This window comes from Monodelphis domestica, chromosome 4, assembly GCF_027887165.1.
Source record: "Monodelphis domestica isolate mMonDom1 chromosome 4, mMonDom1.pri, whole genome shotgun sequence".
Taxonomy (NCBI): Eukaryota; Metazoa; Chordata; class Mammalia; order Didelphimorphia; family Didelphidae; genus Monodelphis; species Monodelphis domestica.
Window position 1 is genome coordinate 281,385,261 of NC_077230.1, and position 20,111 is coordinate 281,405,371.

Consider the following 20,111-nt stretch of genomic DNA (forward strand, 5'->3'; position numbering starts at 1 on the left):
CTCCAGGTTTTAGGAAAATCATAGCAATATCAAGGAAGTATCAGATTAAGTACTTAATCAAATGGTAGCAAATCTGTGAGTCCTAAAGATTGAGGACCTACAAACTGTCAAAGTGACTGATAAAGGGATTCTTAGATAGTTGGATCTTCTGCAAATTGAAGGGAAAGAGAATAGACAAACCATCAAGGCAAAACTTTAGATGCCAAAAACATCCCAAAAAAGCCTTGGCCTGAACAGAGATAGAACTTTGACCAGTGGGACAAGGAATATGGAAATGGAATAAATGTATGTTAGATCAAAGTTCAAACTGGAGAACGTTCCTAGTAACCTTGTATGAGAGCACAATGAAAAAGAAGGGAGATGGTATAAAGGGAAGTAGAACCAAAAAAGGGGTAAACGTATTCCTCAGAAAATCTACTCTCATAGAGAAAGAGCCAAGTTTTGGATTGGTCTGAATGAACCAGAGGAATTAGAAGCCAATTTTTCTTGACATTTGGCTACACCAGAAGCCCCAAAGAAACTGTAGTTGACTAGAAGGTGTTATCTGAGAGCAGTGTATGCTCAAGACCTTTTCTTTTGAGTTCTAAATGGGGGACATGGTAAAACTTGCTCAGTAGAGGTCAATACACCTTTCTTTTTTAAAAATTCAAGTATTTTATTTTCTGTTTTGAAATTTCCTCTTTCTGGAACCCCCCCACCTCCCTTGTTTCTACAAACTGGCTTCCAAAATCATCACTTAATTGAAACTGTTCTCTCCAAAGTTATTAACTTAATTGCCAAATCTAATCCTCATCCTTGAATCTCCAGAAGCATTTGATGCTGCTGACCATTTTCTCACTCTAGAAGCTCTTCCATCTTTAGGTTTTCAAAACACTATACTCTTCTGATACTCTTCCTGTTTGACTTTTCCTCCTTGGGCTTCAAAGTATTATCCATGTCACCAATTTCCAAAATGAATATATTCTAAAGCTTTATATTCAACACACTTATACTTGATAACCTTATCAGTTCATTTAATTATCATCTCTAGTTAGATGACTTCCAAATTTACAAATCCAGTCTTAATCTTTCTATGAGCTGGTCCAGTCCCAAATCATGTACAGTGGACATTTTGAATTAGATGTCCAAGAGAGATCTCAAATCCAACATATCCCAGGGAGAACTCTCTTGCCCCACTCCCTCATCATTCAATTTCTATTGTGGATACCAGCATCATTCCCAGTCACCCAGGTTCCTCATCTAAGCTAACTTTAGAGTATTGCTTTATTTTGTGAACTTGTATCACCATTGTCCCATATAATGTGCCTGATATAGAATAGGCTAGGCCCACATATCCAATCATTTGTCAAAATCTTGATTCTTTCCCCATAGCATTTCTTGAAAACTATACCATAGCTATTACCTTCAAGTTGTAAAAATGGAGATTTGAACCCAGGACTTCAATCCCCAGAAGTTCTTGGCCACTTCCCAGAATGCTTTGTAACCTCACCTGAATTCCCACCTGGGCAGAGAACAAATTTTTATTTAAAGGGTCTCTGCCTACAGCTCGGGCTCTTCCTACTTCCCCTTCCAAGCAGAGTCTCTCATGATGTAAGTGAAATTGAATAGGCCTTTCGGCCCTCCTAGGCACTTGTAAAGATTAAGTTCTTAATCTTTAATAAACCTCTAAAAAAACATAATTTTAGCAGAGTAAAACTAATTTTAATATTAACAAAGTCATTGTCACCTCTCTCAGCAGGACTATTTAGTGACTGGGCCTCAAATTTCCACTGAGCAATTGCCAAAGTGATTTTTCTAAACAAATGTGCAGGTCTGACCAAATCATCTCTCCTATGCAATAAATTTGAAAGACTCCCTTATTATCTAGGATCAATTCCTGTCTGGCATTTAAAGCTCATTATAACAATCTCTTTCTACCCTTCCAGTTTAAAAAAAACAACAACCTATTATTCTCCAGCTATCCTGACACATTTGCTCTCTCCCACCTCAATGCCTTTTTACTAATCCAGGTATCTGGGTGGCACTATGAGTAGGCACTGCTTGACTTGGAGAAAAGACTACTTCAAATTTTGCATCAGATATTTTGTTAGATGTATGACTCTGGGCAAGTCACTTAAATCTTTTGCAATCTTGGTTTCTTCAATGGGGATAATAGCATTTAACACATAGCTGTGTTGTGAGACACATGTTGTGAGACACAAAATGAGATAACTATTATGTAAAAGTACTTAAAAAACCTTAAAGTATATTACTGGCATTTTAAAAATGGTTATTAGATGACTGTAACAGAAAGTCACTGAGATAACAGAGTAAGGGAAAGAACAATTAATTGGATATAGAGGACATGGTCATCAAAAGTAAACTAGTCAAAGTGTAAACCATAAGACAGTTCAATCATAATCACATGAGGAATTCCTTCCTCCCTATCAAAAGTTCCAGAGTATAGAAATGAATGTAGTCATTTATTAAACTGAAATGTTTCTAATAATTTTCAACAAGAATGTTTTATTTAATGTGGCAATTTTATTTCTTGTATTTTTATATCTGTCTGCACTTTAATTCTCCCTTGCTCTCCCCCACAGAGTATGCATCAACTGTTTGCAATATACAAGCAAACTTGTCAAGACTCATATATTTAACTGCATTGAATGCTTGACCCTTGAGGCTAATAATACAAACAGAAAAAGAGGAAGGATATATGGAAATTAAGACTTGAATATATTGGTCAGCCATTTGATATAATGAAACACGGTGCGAGACTATTCCAACTAAGTTAAGACAAGGCAAGAAACCTACCAGAGACAAAGAAAGAAAAGTTCTATGATCTGATATATGAACAAATGTAAAGAAGAATAAAGTTAAACTCACATTGCATAATTCTTTGAAAATTTGTTAAAAAACAAGTTGAGGGGGCAGCTGGGTAGCTCAGTGGATTGAGAACCAGGCCTAGAGATGGGAGGTCCTAGGTTCAAATCTGGCCTCAGACACTTCCCAGCTGTATGACCTTGGGCAAGTCACTTGACCCCCATTGCCTAGCCCTTACCACTCTTCTGCCTTGGAGCCAATACACAGTATTGACTCCAAGATGGAAGGCAAGTGTTTAAAAAAAAAAAAGTTGAACTTCTGTCAAAGACAGCTAGGTGTAGGTGAAGCATGCCATAAAGACAAAAGAACTCACCTTTGCCAAAAAATTTTGCTCAGACTCAAGAGAACTAAGTATCTTTAAATTCAAAGACTAGACTACAGCCAGGCACTGAAAAAAAAAAAGGATAAAAGACAATCTACAGCTATGAGTCAAATGTAATAAAATATGAGATAAACAGAATGTATATCCTAAACTTGTTCATCCTTGTATAGGACAGTTAAGTTTCTTGACATAAAAGTTAAACTCACTTTGTAGCAACTTTTACTCACCAATTTTAGCTATGCTCCTAGCTAAGAAAAATATTACTCCCTCATTGATGGTTCCAAAAAGAAGCTGCTAGAAATGTCAACTACCTTTATTGAACTGACATATACAATAACAGTCCCATTCCAGACAAAACAATATCACCAAGGTGGAAGTTTCCTTTGGTTTTCTCTAGAAAAGTGGGAAAGAAAAATGTTTACATTTTTCTAATTTCTAACAATTTCTAATTTCCTGAACTGTTTGGATATCAATAAGAGTATCTCAGAAACTAAACTGAAATACTTCTCAAAGTTCAAAATGAAATTCCATTTACTAATGGCAAGTGGTCATTGGATCTCTGATGATGTCTAGTAAAGGAGAATACACTATATTATAATTTAAAGAAATTCACTCAACTTTTGGCTGTGTCTTTCATAAAGTTTTTCTGAGTTAAGAAGTTTCGGGCCAAGTAGCATAAGTTGTTCCTTAATAATACTGTAAATGATAAATATGAAGAATTCAGAGAAACTGATTGAGACCAAAGTAAACAGAGCCATGAGAATAATTTATGCAATAAGAAAATAGCAGAAGAAAAAAACCAAGCACTTAAGGCTTATCAACAGTGGTTTCATGTAGTCACTGGATTTGGAATCAAAAGACATATTTTAAATCCCACCTCTGCTACTTATATCTTAGTAACTTTTTGGATCAATCCCATCATTAAAATGAGTAGTTTGGAATAGAATAACAGTTTTGGTCCTTTCCATCTTAAATCTGTGATCCAATGACTTCAGAGGATTCAGTGAAGTATTGTCTCGTGCCTCAGCAAAAAGATGGTATACTAGAAGTATGGGATGAGGTTACTGATAGAGCCAAAGTTGTTATTTTGGAGGGCATGGTTTGCAATTTTTAAGAGCAAGTAGAAAGTGGCAAGAAGTAAAAAGAGCATCAACAAAACATTTTAAAAGAAAAAATTATTCCTCATATGGGAAGGGCGTTGATATACATATTAAATGCAGCAATACCTTCTACCAAAGTTGGTCCTAGATATCTATTCTGAATAACCATTCAATTTAACATTTATTATTATTTAAGTTTTGCTTAAAGACATTCAATTTTATATCTGATATTTCATAAAATGATAAAAAATATTAAAAAAGCCACTTTTCCATAGCTTTGAGATACTTTTCGAGATCACAAGTTTCCTTTAACTATAATCACAGTATCTAAGTGGGAAGGTGCCTCAGTGGACACAAAATCTGACTTTCCTACCCTCACCATTTTATCTTTAACAAGACTTCTCTCTAAAAAACATCTTCTGGTACTGGCTCATCTAATCTTTATGTGAATACCTCTAATGAGACCAGTATACCTTCTGAGGCAGCATATTTAACTTATGTAATTATGACTGTTAGAAGTTTCTGATGCTAGGTCAAAATCTGACCACAACTATGGAGAGTTGGAAGGTTAACAACACTATAGAGATTACCTAGGCCAATCACCTTATCTTACAGATAAAGGAAATAAAACTCAGAAAGGTCAGACATATTAAGAGGCTGAGCTAGCATCTGATCCCAGGATCTCTTTTCATCTTACCAAGCCTCCACCTAATGCTCCTACCTTATTAATTACCGAGCACCCAACAGTCAAATATCAACTGTTATATAAGCCAAGACTTCTGGGGCACCTTACATTTACAGTTAAACAATATGAGTTCATAGTCAGACTTTTATTGCCATGTGACCTGGGGCAAGACACTAAACTTCTTTTGGCTTCAGTTTCATTGGCAAAATGAGGAGGGCTGAGTTAATCTTTCAAGAGTTTGAATAACCTAAGTGATAGGAAATTTAATTTTTGTTAGTTTGCAATTAAGAAAATAAGTCTATATGGCTTAGTTTTCAATAAAAATGCAATACAGGCAAACCTGTCATATTACAAATTGCCAATTAACATCTTTACCTACCAAGGTTAAAAACAAAGATAAGAGAAATTAAGTGTCAATAAAATTCAAGGGTGCATATTCCTTTCAGTGACCTAGTTACAAAATGTCCTCAGTCAATTTCCTTGCAAATCACCTAGATTCCAAACAGTTTAGTAGTTAGTGATGTGACAAGTTTTAAGTTTGAAATTTTGTTTTGACTTTCCTATTCTAGGTAACCAATGAGAATTATCTAAAAAAAAATTGCCATCATGTTTCCTCCCCCACCTTTTCTTGCTTCCCTGTTAAGTTAAAATTCAGTTCAGAATTTTCAAAATTCGAGTTTTTTTTCTTTCAGAAAGCCAGCATAATTTTTTGTTTTTAAACCCTTACTGTCATGGAATCAATATTAAATTTAGTTCTAAGGCAGAAGAGTAGCAAAGGCTAGGCAACTGGGGTTGTGACCTTCCCCAGGGTTACACAGGAAGGAAGTGTCTGTGAGGCCACATTTGAACCCAGTACCTCCCATCTCTAAGCCTGCCTGCCTTTCAATCCACTGAGCCACCACCTAGCTGCCCCTCAGCATGTAAGTTTTTTAAGAAGAAAAAAAAAATTAAGTCCTGCTAACAAGAATGTATAAGGGTCTCGTCTTGGCTCCAGTGGCTTAGAAGGCACTATGTGGCTAACAAGCTTCAAAAATAAACATTCAATTCCCAAACAACTCAGATGACAAATAAAGCCAATGATGAATGTGACTTATGGTTTGCAAAATGCACCTCTACTCAAAGTATTAGGATAGCTGACAATGGGATTGTAGTTTTTTTTTTTTTGCTTAAAGATTACAAATGTAGTTGCAGGCTAATAGGTAAAGGCATCACATAGCATAGGCTTTGGGTTGAGACTTAGTAGATAGCATACTCCACCAGTTCTATAGCTTTCCTACCATGAGTTATGATAAATACTGTATTTAATTCCAACCCCATAGTGGCAACCTATGGATTTGCAACAAAAAAGGCTGTAGCCACTTATCCATCATTTAAATAACTACAGTAAGCACACCTTTAACCTCTTGGCACCTAGCTGGTCAAAGGGAGATGAACTGTCTAAGCTGGCTTTGCCTGCTTAGGTCAAACTCTGTTCCCTTGAACTTCTTAAAAAAAACACTTCACAGGATTGTTGTAAAGATCAAATGAGGTAATATTTGTAAAGTGCTTAGGACAGAGCCTAGCACATAGTAGGTTCTTTTTTAAGCATTGTTTTATGCTTACTCTTAAAATCCCTCAATTTCAAATTCCAAAGCAACACTTGGAAACAAATACTTATGAATTCCTACTCAATTCTGTACCAATAATATAATTTGACTCCTTTGTGCTAAACAAACATGTTTGTCAGTTTTATACTTTATGATATAGGTAAACAAATCCCCAAATTCTTACCATTACAAATATCTCTTGGAAGACTGATTTTCAAGTTAAATTTGCATGTCTAGTTTTCTGAACCTAATGAAGTAAAAAAAAAAACCCTCTGATTTTCAAGTCAGCTTAAATTCTACTTTCTTCCCCACCTCCCCAGGAGATCACTGTGCTGATGCCGAGCTTTAAAAACAGTTCTCTTACTGCTCGGTAAAAGTAGATGCCCTCATCACTGAGAAATTTTTCTGCAACTGAGATGTGTGTAAAATATCACAGGTATGAGTGAAGGCAAAGAGGGTTGCAAAGAATACTTTACCTTGAAAAAAAAAAGGTGGAGTATATATCTGTACTTTGTCTCAACTCTAAGGGGACTTCAGGCTAACAATCCTTACTTAAGTGTGAATACTTTCTTCATGTAAAGGTTACAACCACCTTTAATAAACAAGAATTAGAAAACATCTTATTTCCATTCTGTACTCTAGAATACATTAATTTGCACAGAGGAAATTAACAAATACTTACTTCCTCTGTAAACTAGCCATAGGAATCTGTTCAATGGTTCATCAAGTTGGGTGGCTAGAATTTGGCACTAACCAACAATTGAATGACACACTAAGAAACTATGGGGAGGTAGTATAGAATTCTTCCCTGACTACCTGCAATTTACTACTACAGATTCGTAAAACTATGGCTATTTGTTTTAATTTCCACCACACACGACCAATGAAATACAAAATACCCAACTTCTTAAAATCTCTCTCTAGAATGAGGAGTATCTCCACAAATTCAATTTTCTTTTACCAGTTCTAACTACCTGCCGTTCACTTTCTCAGTTAGGTTCTTCTAGATCGCTGGGCCGGCACTAAAAATTAAGACCGATGCCCTGTGATCATTCAGTTGAGGGGGAAAACAAAATTTTTCGTTTTGTTTTTGTTTTTAACAAGTGCCATCCTATTCCTCTGCTGTTCTGAGGAGGCATCAAGAGAAAGGCAAAGGAAGGGGGAAAAGGGAGGGAGCTCCAGTCCCTGTTCTCATATCCAGGTAAGACGGGACGTCTGTTACCAGAATGCTAGAAAGATGTTATTGGCTATAAAGGGTAACAAATGAAGTGTGCCTGTCACCCCCAAATAAGGGGGAATTTTCTAGAGCAGAAGAGGCTCGGGGCTTCACCTCGATGCAGGTTTATATGTCATGGGGGTGGAGGTGGAGGGTAGGAATCCCAGCGACGGTCAGGGTTGCCACGAAAAAGGGGATGGGAAAGCGTGCGGTTTTCCTACCCTTTTGCGCCCCGCTGGGAAGGGAGGCTGGCGGGGGTGGGGTGCTATCTGGTCCCTCGAGGTTGACGGGGTGGGGTCATCACATTCTCTTTCCCACCCCTCTTAGGCTGCGCCCCCCCCCCAAACCCCCAGCCTCCCCGTTACCTGTGGGGGAAGGTGACGACGCCGGTGCTTGGGCCAGGCGGCCTGGTCCTCGTCCTCCGCCTCCTCCTCCTCCCCGCCCGACGGAGGCGGTGGCGGCGGCAGCGACAGCCCCAGGGGGAGGGGGCGGAGCGCGCGGCTGGCTCGCTCTCCCTCTCTCCTCCCCCGGGCGGCGGCGGAGGGGACCCTATCTCGGGCCGCCGCGCCTAGGCCCGTGGAGAGCCTGCGGCTCGGGCATGGCGGCGGCGGCCAAGCTGTCTTGGAGGTGGGCGGAAAGGCGGCTAAAATGAGCGAGCCACCCCCTCAAGACGGCGTCGGCGGGAGAGGGAACGGGAGAGCCGCGGCGGCGCGCTCGCGCGAGCGGCCGTTGGGGGGCGGTTGGCGGTTGGGGGAGTGTGGAGGCGCCTCACGTTCTCCCGACGGGGTGGGGAAGGGGAAGGGGGGAGGAATGAGGGGAGGGGGGAGGGGGAGGTTAGGGAAGGGGGGGAGGCGGTCGCGGCGCGTGCGGGGCCCCGGCGCCGCCGCCGCTGTCGTTGCTCCGCTCACTCCTGCCTGTTTGGGGGGCACTTTGTTTGTGTCCCACAATGCCTTGCGCAGGCGACTGGGCCGGGAAAAAGTGGTAGAGGTGGAGGAGCTGGGAGGAGCCCTCTAGAAGGCGGGGCAAGAAGGAGCGCGCAGGCGTATTCCTGGGTCCGCTTTCCCCTTGCAGAAACCTGGACAGCCGTGAGCTAACGTGTAGCTGGCTCTTCCTGCCTGCTCCCTGCAGCCACGTACGGGGCCCGAGAACCTAGAGTTTGGCTTTCTGGCTCGGACACTTGCTAACTTTAGCATGACCTTCTGCAAACTAGTTAACTTCGTCATGCCTCAGTTTCCAAATGCGTAAAACAAGGACAAACTCGTGAAATTAACTTATGAGCTTGGTTGTGTGGGAAGTACTCTACAAATGCACCAAGTACTTGAACGTGTGTACATTTGCGTATCTATTGATGTACACCATGTATTTACACCGATAAACATGCTCAATTCTGTCCTCAGACTTTTTTTACTTAGTGATGTCCAGAGGAGATGTTTTCCAGGCTAAAGGCAAGCTTGACTTACCATTACAAACGAAAAGAAGAATCTACCAGGAGATTTCTTACCTCTTATTGGGATTCAGAGCTGTCAGGTGAGGTGGCCTCCTCTTTCTCAGGATGACTCTGGTGGTCTAAAGAGCTTTCCTCTTAGTCATTTGACAAGTTTACCGAAAGTAGGGTCTCACAGGGCCGAGAATGCTGGGAGCCACCAGGAACCAGTTTCCCTTAGTTCATTACTGGAATCTCCAAATTAGTCAACAATTCTGTACTGCCTGGGCTCCTGGAGCACAGCTTTTGTTCCCCCCACCCCCACCCCCAGCTCAATATTGCCTTAAATGAGCTGAATGTGTTGTTCCCAAATAACAAAAGAGAAATTATTCCTTTAATTCTCCAGACTCTGTCATGTGGATTCTCCTATAAAGCTGCTTTTAAAGCAAACAAACACCCCTGGCTTGCAAAGATTGCTGAGCTCTTTTCAGGACTACTCATTCATCTTTAGTGTCTACTTGAAACTCAACTTTAACATGGGGCTCCAAGAACCTGTAGAATGCTTTGACCATACCTCATAAATCATTCCTGCCAATGTGCTAAACCAGATTGGGGGTAACCCATGTGCCAAAAACCTGATGACTAGTTAGGGTGGTGTGAAGACTTCCCCCAGCAAAAGAGACAGATGAGAATAATTTATTCAAATGTCAAGGAAGGTCTGAAGCAGGCACTATGGAATGCTTAGAGCTTGGTCAGACATGGAAGATAACAAGGTCATGCATCACATTCCAGGCCATCACCAACCAGTACTCCTGACTTATCTTGTCACTGGATTTGAATGATCCTGGAAGAGAGGATGGGGCCAATACCTGTGCAACTCTGCCTCACTTAGATTCAATTGGTGCATAAGTCAAGACATCACCCCATAATGTCGAGTCCTCTTCAAAAATGAAGGACATATATGTAACCTGAAAAAAAAACCCAAAATGAAAGACAAACAACAACCTCATTGAGAGTAAGGACCCTTTCTTCCTTTCCTCTTCCTTCTCTCCCTCCCTTCTTACCTCTTTTCTTTGTGTGTGTAGGTATAAAGTAGGCTCTCAACATATGCTTATTAAATTATTAAATAAAAAAAATATAAAATATAAAATATAAATTAAATTAAATTATTGATTTAAATCTTGTTAACTTAATAGTTCCCTTAATATTTGGATAACCAGTTTTCTTCTAAGTTAGGTCAGATGAAAGTGTCAACTTGGAAAAATACAGAAGCACTTAAGTAGTCATAAAACCAAATCTTTAATCAGGAAAAGAGACAAGTCCTTAATATTTGGCTAATACACAGAGACCAGTGCTAAATACCACAAGAGTCAAAACTCTGGGTCTCTGGGAACAGTGTCTCTGAGAGAATCACCTCCAAAGAATAATAGAACTTGGGGACTTGTATACCTTTGGGGAAATATAGTACCACAAATATACACTGGTTACAAGCATGCTTGGGAAAGAGGCCATAACTAGATGCTTGGGTATCAGGGAGTAACCTAACTTACAATATATATGAAAAGAATGGTTCCAGCCAGGTGCTGGTCTTCTTGGGAATGGATTTCTGATACAATGGAGGAAACTTCTATGACATAAAAGATGATTGAGGATTTGAGCATTTCTCTCACTACTATTCAGAACACTTAATAGATGCTTGATGATCCCTTGCTCAGTCCAAGACAAGGTCAGTTTGGGACTTTCCCAAACGCAAGTTCCCAAGGGACCCAGACAAACTTGGGGCTCCCTAAAATTAAGTTAACAATAGCAAAAAGTTGTTTTAAACATGTTTTAACTTTCTAGTCCCTTGAAACTAAACTGATACTAGAAAGGACACCTCCTAAATTTCAGAATAGGGTGGGGTTGATGTTCCTTCCCTAATCTACAAATCTTTGGCTGCAGTGTTCAGGAAGAGCCCCAGGTGCTTTTCAGTGCAATCTAGATCCTACTGAGCTTGGCTTTTCAAAAGGGCTTTGTGTCAGTCTGTGTCAATTGGTATCTTGACCTTGAAAATATTTGAGTTGAAACTATCACATGACATTTGATTTTAACTGCTTTAATCACTTGGCAAATTTACCTGGGTTGTATGGTGGATTCTTAATTTCTTCCCTCTCCTAGCAGCTTTTGAGCTCCTGGGCAATTCTTTCCCAACAAAATCTTTGAAAAAAATTTATGCCCACCAACCTGGGATACTTCCTCTGTCTCTTTTAATTTCTCTCAGCCTGTCCATCTATTATCTTCTCAATAATCTATCTCCTTCAAAAAGTCAGTGTGCTTTTCAATGTGGCCTACTAATCAGTCCTTAACATTTAATACTTCCATTTTCTACAGAAAGACCAAGCTAGTAGATACTATGACAAAATTTATTTTAATAAAACTTTTCATAATGTATTGTATACTGTTATTGTAGAAAAGATGGAGAAATGTACAATAAGTTGGTTTCAGAACTGATTGTATGGTCAGGACTAAAAGAGTAGTTTGTAGTTGTTCAATCAACAGAGTCTACATCTCCTGGAATGCCCCAGGGATCTGTGCTGAGCTTTGTCCTTGCCGTGACTTGGATAAAGATTTAGATGTTAAACACTTCAAATCTGCAGATGACATCATTAGATTGTAAAATCCTGGAAGGCTGTCTTTTGACTCTTTTTGTTATCTTCAGTGCCTGACTTCTTTGAAGTTTAATAAATTTTTATTGACTGACTGATGTCACCAAAATGGAAGGGATATTTAACATAATGAATGACAGAGGATCTTGATTCTGGATCATTGGGCTTGTCAACATGGAAATCTAGAGATCCCCAGTTTATTTAGTTGGGAGGTAGAAACCCCAGGTTTTGGCCTTGTCACAGGAGAGTTTCCCCCTGAGGGAAGGTCCCACTTCACCAGAAAATAGACATCCACTCCAGCTTTGGTGCAGTAGGTACCATGTCAGTCTCTCAAGCTGAAGGTCCCAAGTTCGATCCTCCAAAGGAAGGTGTGATATACTGGGAACTGGGAAAGGCTTCTGGAGACAAAAGAGCTACTTGACTTCAGAAGGGGTCTACCTCCCACCTGAAGTGGAAACTCTCCTGTGACAAGGTCAAAACCTGGGGTTTCTACCTCCCCCTCCCAACTAAATAAACTGGGGATCTCCAGATTTCCACGTTGACAGACTCAATCTAATAAAATAAAACTGTAGGCTTAAATGTAAAACCATATACTTGGCTAAAACAATTTCACAAATGTAAGATGCCGAAGACAACAGTTATGAAAAAAATCCAAGGGTTTTAATGAAAACATAATACTAATGAACTATATAATACATAAAACTAATAACATAAAAACATAATACTAATAACAGAGTGATACAGTAGCCAAAATAGAGTTAATGCAATCATGGGTGGCATTAAGAGGAGCTTTGTTTCCAGGAATAAAGAGGTAATAATTCCATTGTATTTGACCCTTGTCAAACTTCATCTGGAGTTATGTTCCTGGGTGCCACAGTTAAATAAAGACATTATAAGCTTGAGAGTGTTCAAAAGAGAGCCAGCAGAATGGTGAAGGGCCTTGAATCCATATCCTATGAGGAAAGGTGCAACAAATTGGGTTTGTTTAGCCTGGAGAAAACACAGTTACTTCATGTATTTGAAATATTTATCCAGTGGAAAAGGAATTAAATTTGTACTATTGGCCCCAGAGGACTGTACCAGGAGCAACAGCTGGAAATTGAAAAGATGATCAGTTAAAGCTTGATGTCTGTCTAGAAAAACCTAAAACTTGGTGCTGTCCAAATGTTGGTGGATTTTGTGTTTTTGGAGTTCTTTAAGAAGAACGTAAGATTCTTCTTTTTTGGATATGTTATAAGGTTTCCTTTACTTTTTGTTAGACTAGCTGGACTCTAAGATCTCTTTCAACTCTAGAATTCTGTTATTGTGTGATATTGAGTGCTTACTTAACAGTTATTTTCTCTTACTCTACTCTTGGTAGTCTCATTGATTAAATTAAATTAAATTAAACTCTACCAACAGAGTTGGTAGAGATTGGCAAATGATTCCCAAATCTTTGTATCTAGCTGTAACACCAGTATCTCAGGTTTAACATGTGCAAAATAAAAGATGAGTTTTGTGACCAACCTTTCTTCCCCCTGTAACAGTTAAAATTTAGGGGAGATGGGGAGACTGAGGCAGGTAAAAATTTGTTTCTCTCTGCAAGGAGTATTATATTTTTTTGAGGTTTATTAAAGTTAAGGATCAAAAGAAATTACAGGATAAGAAAAAACACGTGTCTAGGCCAGAGGCCTAGACCTCACCTACATTATGGAAAGAGCCCTGTCTGCTCCAAAACAGAAGTCCAAAAAGAGCCAAGCCCCCTTCAAAAGCCTTTGAATCAACTTAAATACCTTCTCGATCTCAGCCCAGGTGAGATTACAAGGCATTCTGGGGAAGTGGAGCAAAGGCTCATGGGGATTGTAGTCCTGTATTCGAGTCTATTTTTTACATTCCCCCCCTTTGATCGTTTGCAAAAAAATTAATTTTTTTCCAAAGGATCATGAAAACATAATCAATTTAAAGATTACAATAATTGAGGATAAGAGAAAGAAAAGAATAAAACCAATAATTACTGGATGCATTGACAGAAAGCCAGTTAGGGGGCAGTCCCCTTTGGCATGAAAGTATGCATGCAAATAAATGTTCATTAACCACACCCAAAGTTCATTTTGTGCAGTTCGTGGTCTGGAGGCTTCTTCATGATGGCTTCTCCAACAGTTCAGTTTCTGAATTCAGGGAAGTAGCATCTTCTTTACCTAAAATTCTTCTCAAAAGGAATTTAAACTTTGCAATTTAAATAATGATATTTTTTTACATTCCCCCCATTAAGAGGGTGATATAAAAAAAAGGGATCACTTAGGGATGCATGGCTGAGGTATGAGGTATATGAATCAATTGGCAAGAGATATTAAAAAGACATCAGAAAATCCAAAAGAAAAGAAAAATTTCTGGATGAAAATATAGACTATCAAAGTCTTATGTGTAAAAATTCCAAGTAGAAGAAAAATAAATCTATAACAGGTCCTTCAATCAGGGCCCAATCAAAATGATCTAAGTAATGATGCATTTACCCAGTCATTGCCAGGACTACAGAAAGGTACCACACTATGAGAGGCAGAAAAGGGGACCAGATTATAGGAGCCAAGGTTTCGGGGATACTCGTCTGTGAGTACCTTCAGAGTGAGTGTGGATACAAGGAAAGCCTATGTCTTAACATATGTTAAACATAGTAACCTCGAGTCTTCACACTAGGTTCAAGACCTTTGTATTAGCCTAGAAGTGCATCAATCCATCCTAGATTGGCCTTTCTTTGGCCCTATGAAATGGCTCTTGTGTGTATCTCTTGTCCTGGAAATCAGACAGAATCATCAAGCAAAGTCCCATAATTTATTTAAATAATTAGTGGCATCATTTTTATAGTCACAAGCTTTTTAGGGCATGTATTAGCAAATGTATCTTAAACTTAAAAATCAAAAGGTTAAAGAAAATCTTAATTCTGGTGCCATGTGCTTCAAATATAAAAAGGAGAGAAAAAATAATAAAAAAACTGAAAAAGTATATTGCACATGCAAGAAATATATATTAATAAAAGAGCTTTTAAAAATTCAAAAATATAGCTTATAACCATTGACACTCTGTGTCAGTTAAGAAAATATAAAATACAAGGCTTTCTCACCAAAAAATGAGATACATTTCCTCTTTGTATCTGGCCATGATCACTGTGAGTAGAAGGCAAATGAATTGAACAAGGTTAACAATTTTTCATTTTTAAAAATACAGTAGTACAAATATGTAGTATCAATATCCCCAAAATTCTCAATAGCCCAATTAATTACAATAGCAAACAAACACACTTTCATATTTCACATAAGTTGCTGTATGACATTTTTAAAACCTATGAATTGATGGACATTTGTCACAATTTTTACAAATGTAGCAAACTTTCAACCTTGGTATTTAAACATATTTTTTAAGCAAAGTAAAACTCATCTTGGGTTAAGAACATAATCAAGAAATCTATATATCATTCTGGTAGAAGTAAAATAGTGAGCTAAAGAGCATAAATAAAGGAGTGCTCCTTTTTCTTGGAGGCTTATAGGGATACAAATGCCCTGAGATTAACTGCCCAACTTCCATTCACATGTGGGAAGGTTGGGGTTTATAAAATACATTTCACTTCAGCTAATGGGCCTTACCTCGTGGTAGGGGCAGGCAAAAATAACCAGATTGTTAAAAAAAATTCCAAAAATCATGTTTAAAAAACCCTTAAAATCAAATCATTTGAGGTATTTAGCACATTAAATTTTCCAAAGGTTGTTAATACAATTATAACCAGTTCTGAAGTCCATCTATCCTCAGCAAAATAAAAAAAGCTGTTTTTTCATATATGGGCTTATTCACAACAATATTTGTTCAACAGTTATAGGGGAAAAACAACAGAATTTCAAAACTCAGTACATTCAAAATAAATTCAATCAACCTTCAGTTCAAGCAGAATAATATTGAATCCAGTAATATATGAACTTAAAATCACAAAGTTAAACCTTAAACAAAAAATGCAATAGAATACAGAGATTTTTTTATAAACCATTGGAGTCTGAAATGCCTTAGAATATAGCCTTTAGTCTCTTCAAAGTTCCTTGGGGGTTTTTTTGTTTGTTTTTAATTATCCATTTAAATGTCTATTGTCCGAAGGTAGAGTAGTAAAGGCTAGGCTATGGGGTTCAAGGGATCCGTCCAGGGCCCCATAGCTGGGAAGCATCGGAGGCCAGATTTTAGCTAGAGACCTCCAGTCTCTGGGCCTGGCTTCCAGTTCGCTGGGCCACCCATTTTCCTCCCCAAAGTTAAAGTTGAATCTTTGGGCTGAGTCTGCTCCCAGACAGGCAGGTAAAATCAATGAAATTGCCAGAAGTGTCAAAAATCCTATTAAACCCATTGCTTTTTAGGTTTCTGTTTGAAAAGATCTGTTTCTTCTCTCTAGTCTTTTCTCTCTTTCCCCTCTCGGATACCCCTGTGGCCAATACCCCCATCCACATGGAAGCTTAGCCTAAGGGAAAATTGCCCGGTCTCCTTTCCCTCTCTTCTCTCCCCTTGGCCCACGTGGCCAATACTGTTACCAGCTGGTCGCAATGAGTCCTCAGCGATCTGCTCCAAGGATCTGGGTGATGAGCCGGCTGGGGTCACGCTCGCTCGTGGGTCTGGGGCTGGGGTGATGAGCCATCTGGGTTGGAGGCCAGATGGGTGAGAAACAGACCGCCAGGGTGGGTCGGGCCGGGAGCCAGAGCGCAGCTCGGGCACCAGGTGAGAGGCCAGGAGCAGAAGCAGGAGCCAATCGAGATAGGCTTTTAAAAAAATTCTCTAGGCTAAAAAATTTTTTGAGAAGTTCTCATCCCTTCGTGGTCGCCAAAAACTGTAACAGTTAAAATTTAGGGGAGATGGGGAGACTGAGGCAGGTAAAAATTTGTTTCTCTCTGCAAGGAGTATTATTTTTTTTGAGGTTTATTAAAGTTAAGGATTAAAAGAAATTACAGGATAAGAAAAAACACGTGTCTAGGCCAGAGGCCTAGACCTCACCTACATTATGGAAAGAGCCCTGTCTGCTCCAAAACAGAAGTCCAAAAAGAGCCAAGCCCCCTTCAAAAGCCTTTGAATCAACTTAAATACCTTCTCGATCTCAGCCCAGGTGAGATTACAAGGCATTCTGGGGAAGTGGAGCAAAGGCTCATGGGGATTGTAGTCCTGTATTCGAGTCTATTTTTTACACCCCCTCCCCATCATATATTTTTCTGAGAACATTCGCAATGTTCCTTCATCTGATTCCTGTTTTGTAGTGTGTTGCTGCCTGCTCAAGACTATCTCCATTACCTTTTATCTTCAGTGTAATTTTTTGAAAAGTGTAGTTTCGTACCACATTGCCAGAAAAAAAAATAATTTATAAGTATTCAACACTGTGTCAGCCATTGTACTAAATATTGGGAGTTGTTTTTGAAGAGGACCAATTGGCATGGGCATTGTACACCCAGAAACTCTGGGAACTATTATCAGGGAAATTCCTTTGCTCCCATAGGCCCTCTTAACTCCCCACCCAAAACATTTGACCTTGAAGATCACCCTCCTTTGATTGCCCCACTGAATTGAGATAGACAAAGAGTCACACCCCATTCATTTATCCTCCAAATCTTGAGAACCATCCCGTGCTCTCAGGCAAACCTTCCCCCAACCCCTTGCTCCCGAGTCATACCCTCACTGTTGTAAAGTGTATAAAATTCCCAGAATTGATGTCCTCTGGGGGACAACTTTTCCATCCATGCTGTCCTCCCAAGGAGCAGCCACCCATGCAGGCTTCCACCTATGCTACTCTCCTGGCCAGATTCAATTACTTTCCAAATGAATACATTTCTCTTTTTATTTTAAGCTAAGTTTCAGAGTCTTGCATTCTTGCAAAAGGTATCCTTCCCAAACTCCAGGGGTTCACCTCCACAACACAATGACACCACAGGGTGATGTTTTGACTCATACATGAATTAGATTTAAGTGAGGCAGAGTTGCACAGTCATTAGCCTCACTCTCTCTTCCTAAGTCATTCAAATCTAATGGTAAGATAAGTCTGAAGAACTGGTGATGGCCTGGGTTACAATGGATGGCCTTGGTATCTTTGATGACTGACCAAGCTTTAAGCTTTAAGCACTCCACTGTGCTGGCTATGGCTATTGGGACAAGTCGTTCTCACCTGCCCTTTCTGCTGGGGGACATCTTCACATGCTTGGGATAGCCACATCCCTGATTCACCAAAAGGTTTGTGGCCCATCAGTAATCCTCAGTCTGCCAAGATGGCTTCTGGGTTGTCCCCTGAGCATTTTGCATACAGGTTCTTGGATTCTTGGAGCCCCAAGTGAGAGTTGAGTGTCAAATGGACGACATATAGATGGATAAACAGCTCTGAAAAGGGCTTAGTGAACACTCATACTAGGGGTGCTCTTTCTCTTTGAACACCCACACATCCCAGTATTGGACTACAAAAACAAAAGCAAAGAACTGCCCCTTCCTGCCAGAAGCTTACATTTTAATTGAGGAGGAAATATGTGAATAAATATGTGCAAGCCAGATATATACTATAGAAGAGATGGGAAGAAATATTAGACAATTAGATTCTAGTTACTGAACTGTGCTTAGTAAATATTTGTTGAATTTAAATTAGCTGATGTGAAGAAGATACTAGACTGTAATACAAAATGCAAAGTTTACTTCTTGTATTTAAGGACATCATAGTCTTTCAATCTATTTTTGCCTCTCTTTGAGTTCTTAGTATTTAGCCTAATTGTAAGCACTTGATACATGCTTATTTAAAAATTTCTTTTTATTGTGAAGAAACACCAAGTAAAATGGGCATTTCTATATCCAATAGAAAAAGAGGATTGTATATGAAGCAGCAGATTTCTATTATGTGCAATTTCTTTTATTTTATGTTGTGAGAGAACCCTGATAAAGAGTTAACAGTAGTTCTATACTTATGGAAAATATTGGAAAACATTTTTGGGAAACAAAATACATTTTTGAAAAAGTGTTGTATATAAATTCCTATTATTCTGTAGATGATGTACAAGTTTCCACTATCCTGCATGCTGTGTTATGTACAAGTTCTTGTTATTCAGTGTGACAAATTGTATTGTCAGTTAAGTTCCTCTGATTCTGCAAGTTGTTTTTCTGCATTTTACCAACAGCATGTGCTCACATCATGTCTCTGTCACATTTAGGTACTTCTTGCAATATTTAAAATCTTTTCATTATTATTATTATTATTTCATTATAATTCTCTGTTATAGTAATCTATGATCAGCAGTCTTTGAGGTTGCTACTGTAATTGTTTTGGGGTGTCAGAACCACTCCCATATAAGACAGGAACTTAATCGGTAAATGTTATATATGTTCTGACCACTCCACCAACCAGCTATTCCTATCTCTCTCCCACTCCTTGGGCCTTCCTATTTCCTGAGACATAAAAATATTTAAATTAGACCAATTAATAATCCTACAATGACTTCTAAGTGTTCAAATGAGAAGAGTCAAACTATATAGTAAATGTAATTGGTGTCTTATTTTAAGAAATTGTCATAACTACCCCAAATTTCATCAATTGTAACTCTGATCAGTCAACAGCCATCAAATAAAAATGTGGCAAGACCCTCTCCCAGCAAAAAGATTATTACCTGTGGAAGGCTTAGATAATGATTAACATTTTTTAGCAAAGTATTTTAAATGTAAGATATGTATGTTGTTGTTTTTTAAGACAATACTATTGCACAATTAATAGACCACAGCATAGTGTAAACATAACTTTTATAAGTACTGGGAAACCAAAAATTTCCTATGACTCACTTTACTGCAACATTTTCTTTATTGCAAGTGATCTGGACCTTAACCTGCCTGTACAATGTTGTTATTCTATAAATTGTTCTCCTGACTTATGATAGGGATTGCTATCCACCTCCAGAGAAAGAATTGTTGGAGTCATCTTTCACATCAGTGAAACTATGGTTTTATTTTGAGGTTTTGATTATGTATGAGTTTGCTCTTACAACAATGACCAATATGGAAATGGCAATAAAAATAAAATTTTTAAAAATTGTTCTCCTGCTTCACTTTATGTCAATTCATGTGTGTGTGGGGGGGTAAGGGGGTTAATTTTAAAAGGGTTGGACTGGATTATTTAAGAGTGTGGTCACCAGGAATTTAATTTATTCCAAAGAGATTTATTTACAGTTTATTGACAAAGGGTAGAAAGAATGAAGAAAATTAGAGAGAGGACTGGGTAAAATATCTAGTTTAAGCACTAAGTAATTTACTCATA

At 38.8% G+C, this 20,111-nt stretch overlaps 1 protein-coding gene across 12 annotated transcripts in view; it reads right to left on the reverse strand.

The window, feature by feature from the left end:
- ZBTB44 (zinc finger and BTB domain containing 44) overlaps nucleotides 1-8,739 on the reverse strand; it is a 62,977-nt gene extending 54,238 nt beyond the window's left edge. For 2 of the 12 annotated variants that reach the window (XM_056794634.1, XM_056794635.1), the window contains exons 1-2: nucleotides 8,140-8,574; nucleotides 6,743-6,805 (exon numbers count right to left, since the gene is read on the reverse strand). The gene's annotated coding sequence lies outside the window, so the exon portion shown is untranslated. Of the gene's footprint in view, nucleotides 1-6,742; nucleotides 6,806-8,139 lie in introns of all 12 variants that reach the window. The other 10 variants (XM_056794631.1, XM_056794630.1, XM_056794641.1 and 7 more) reach the window with 7 other exon arrangements.
- Between the last annotated feature and the right edge of the window lie 11,372 nt (nucleotides 8,740-20,111).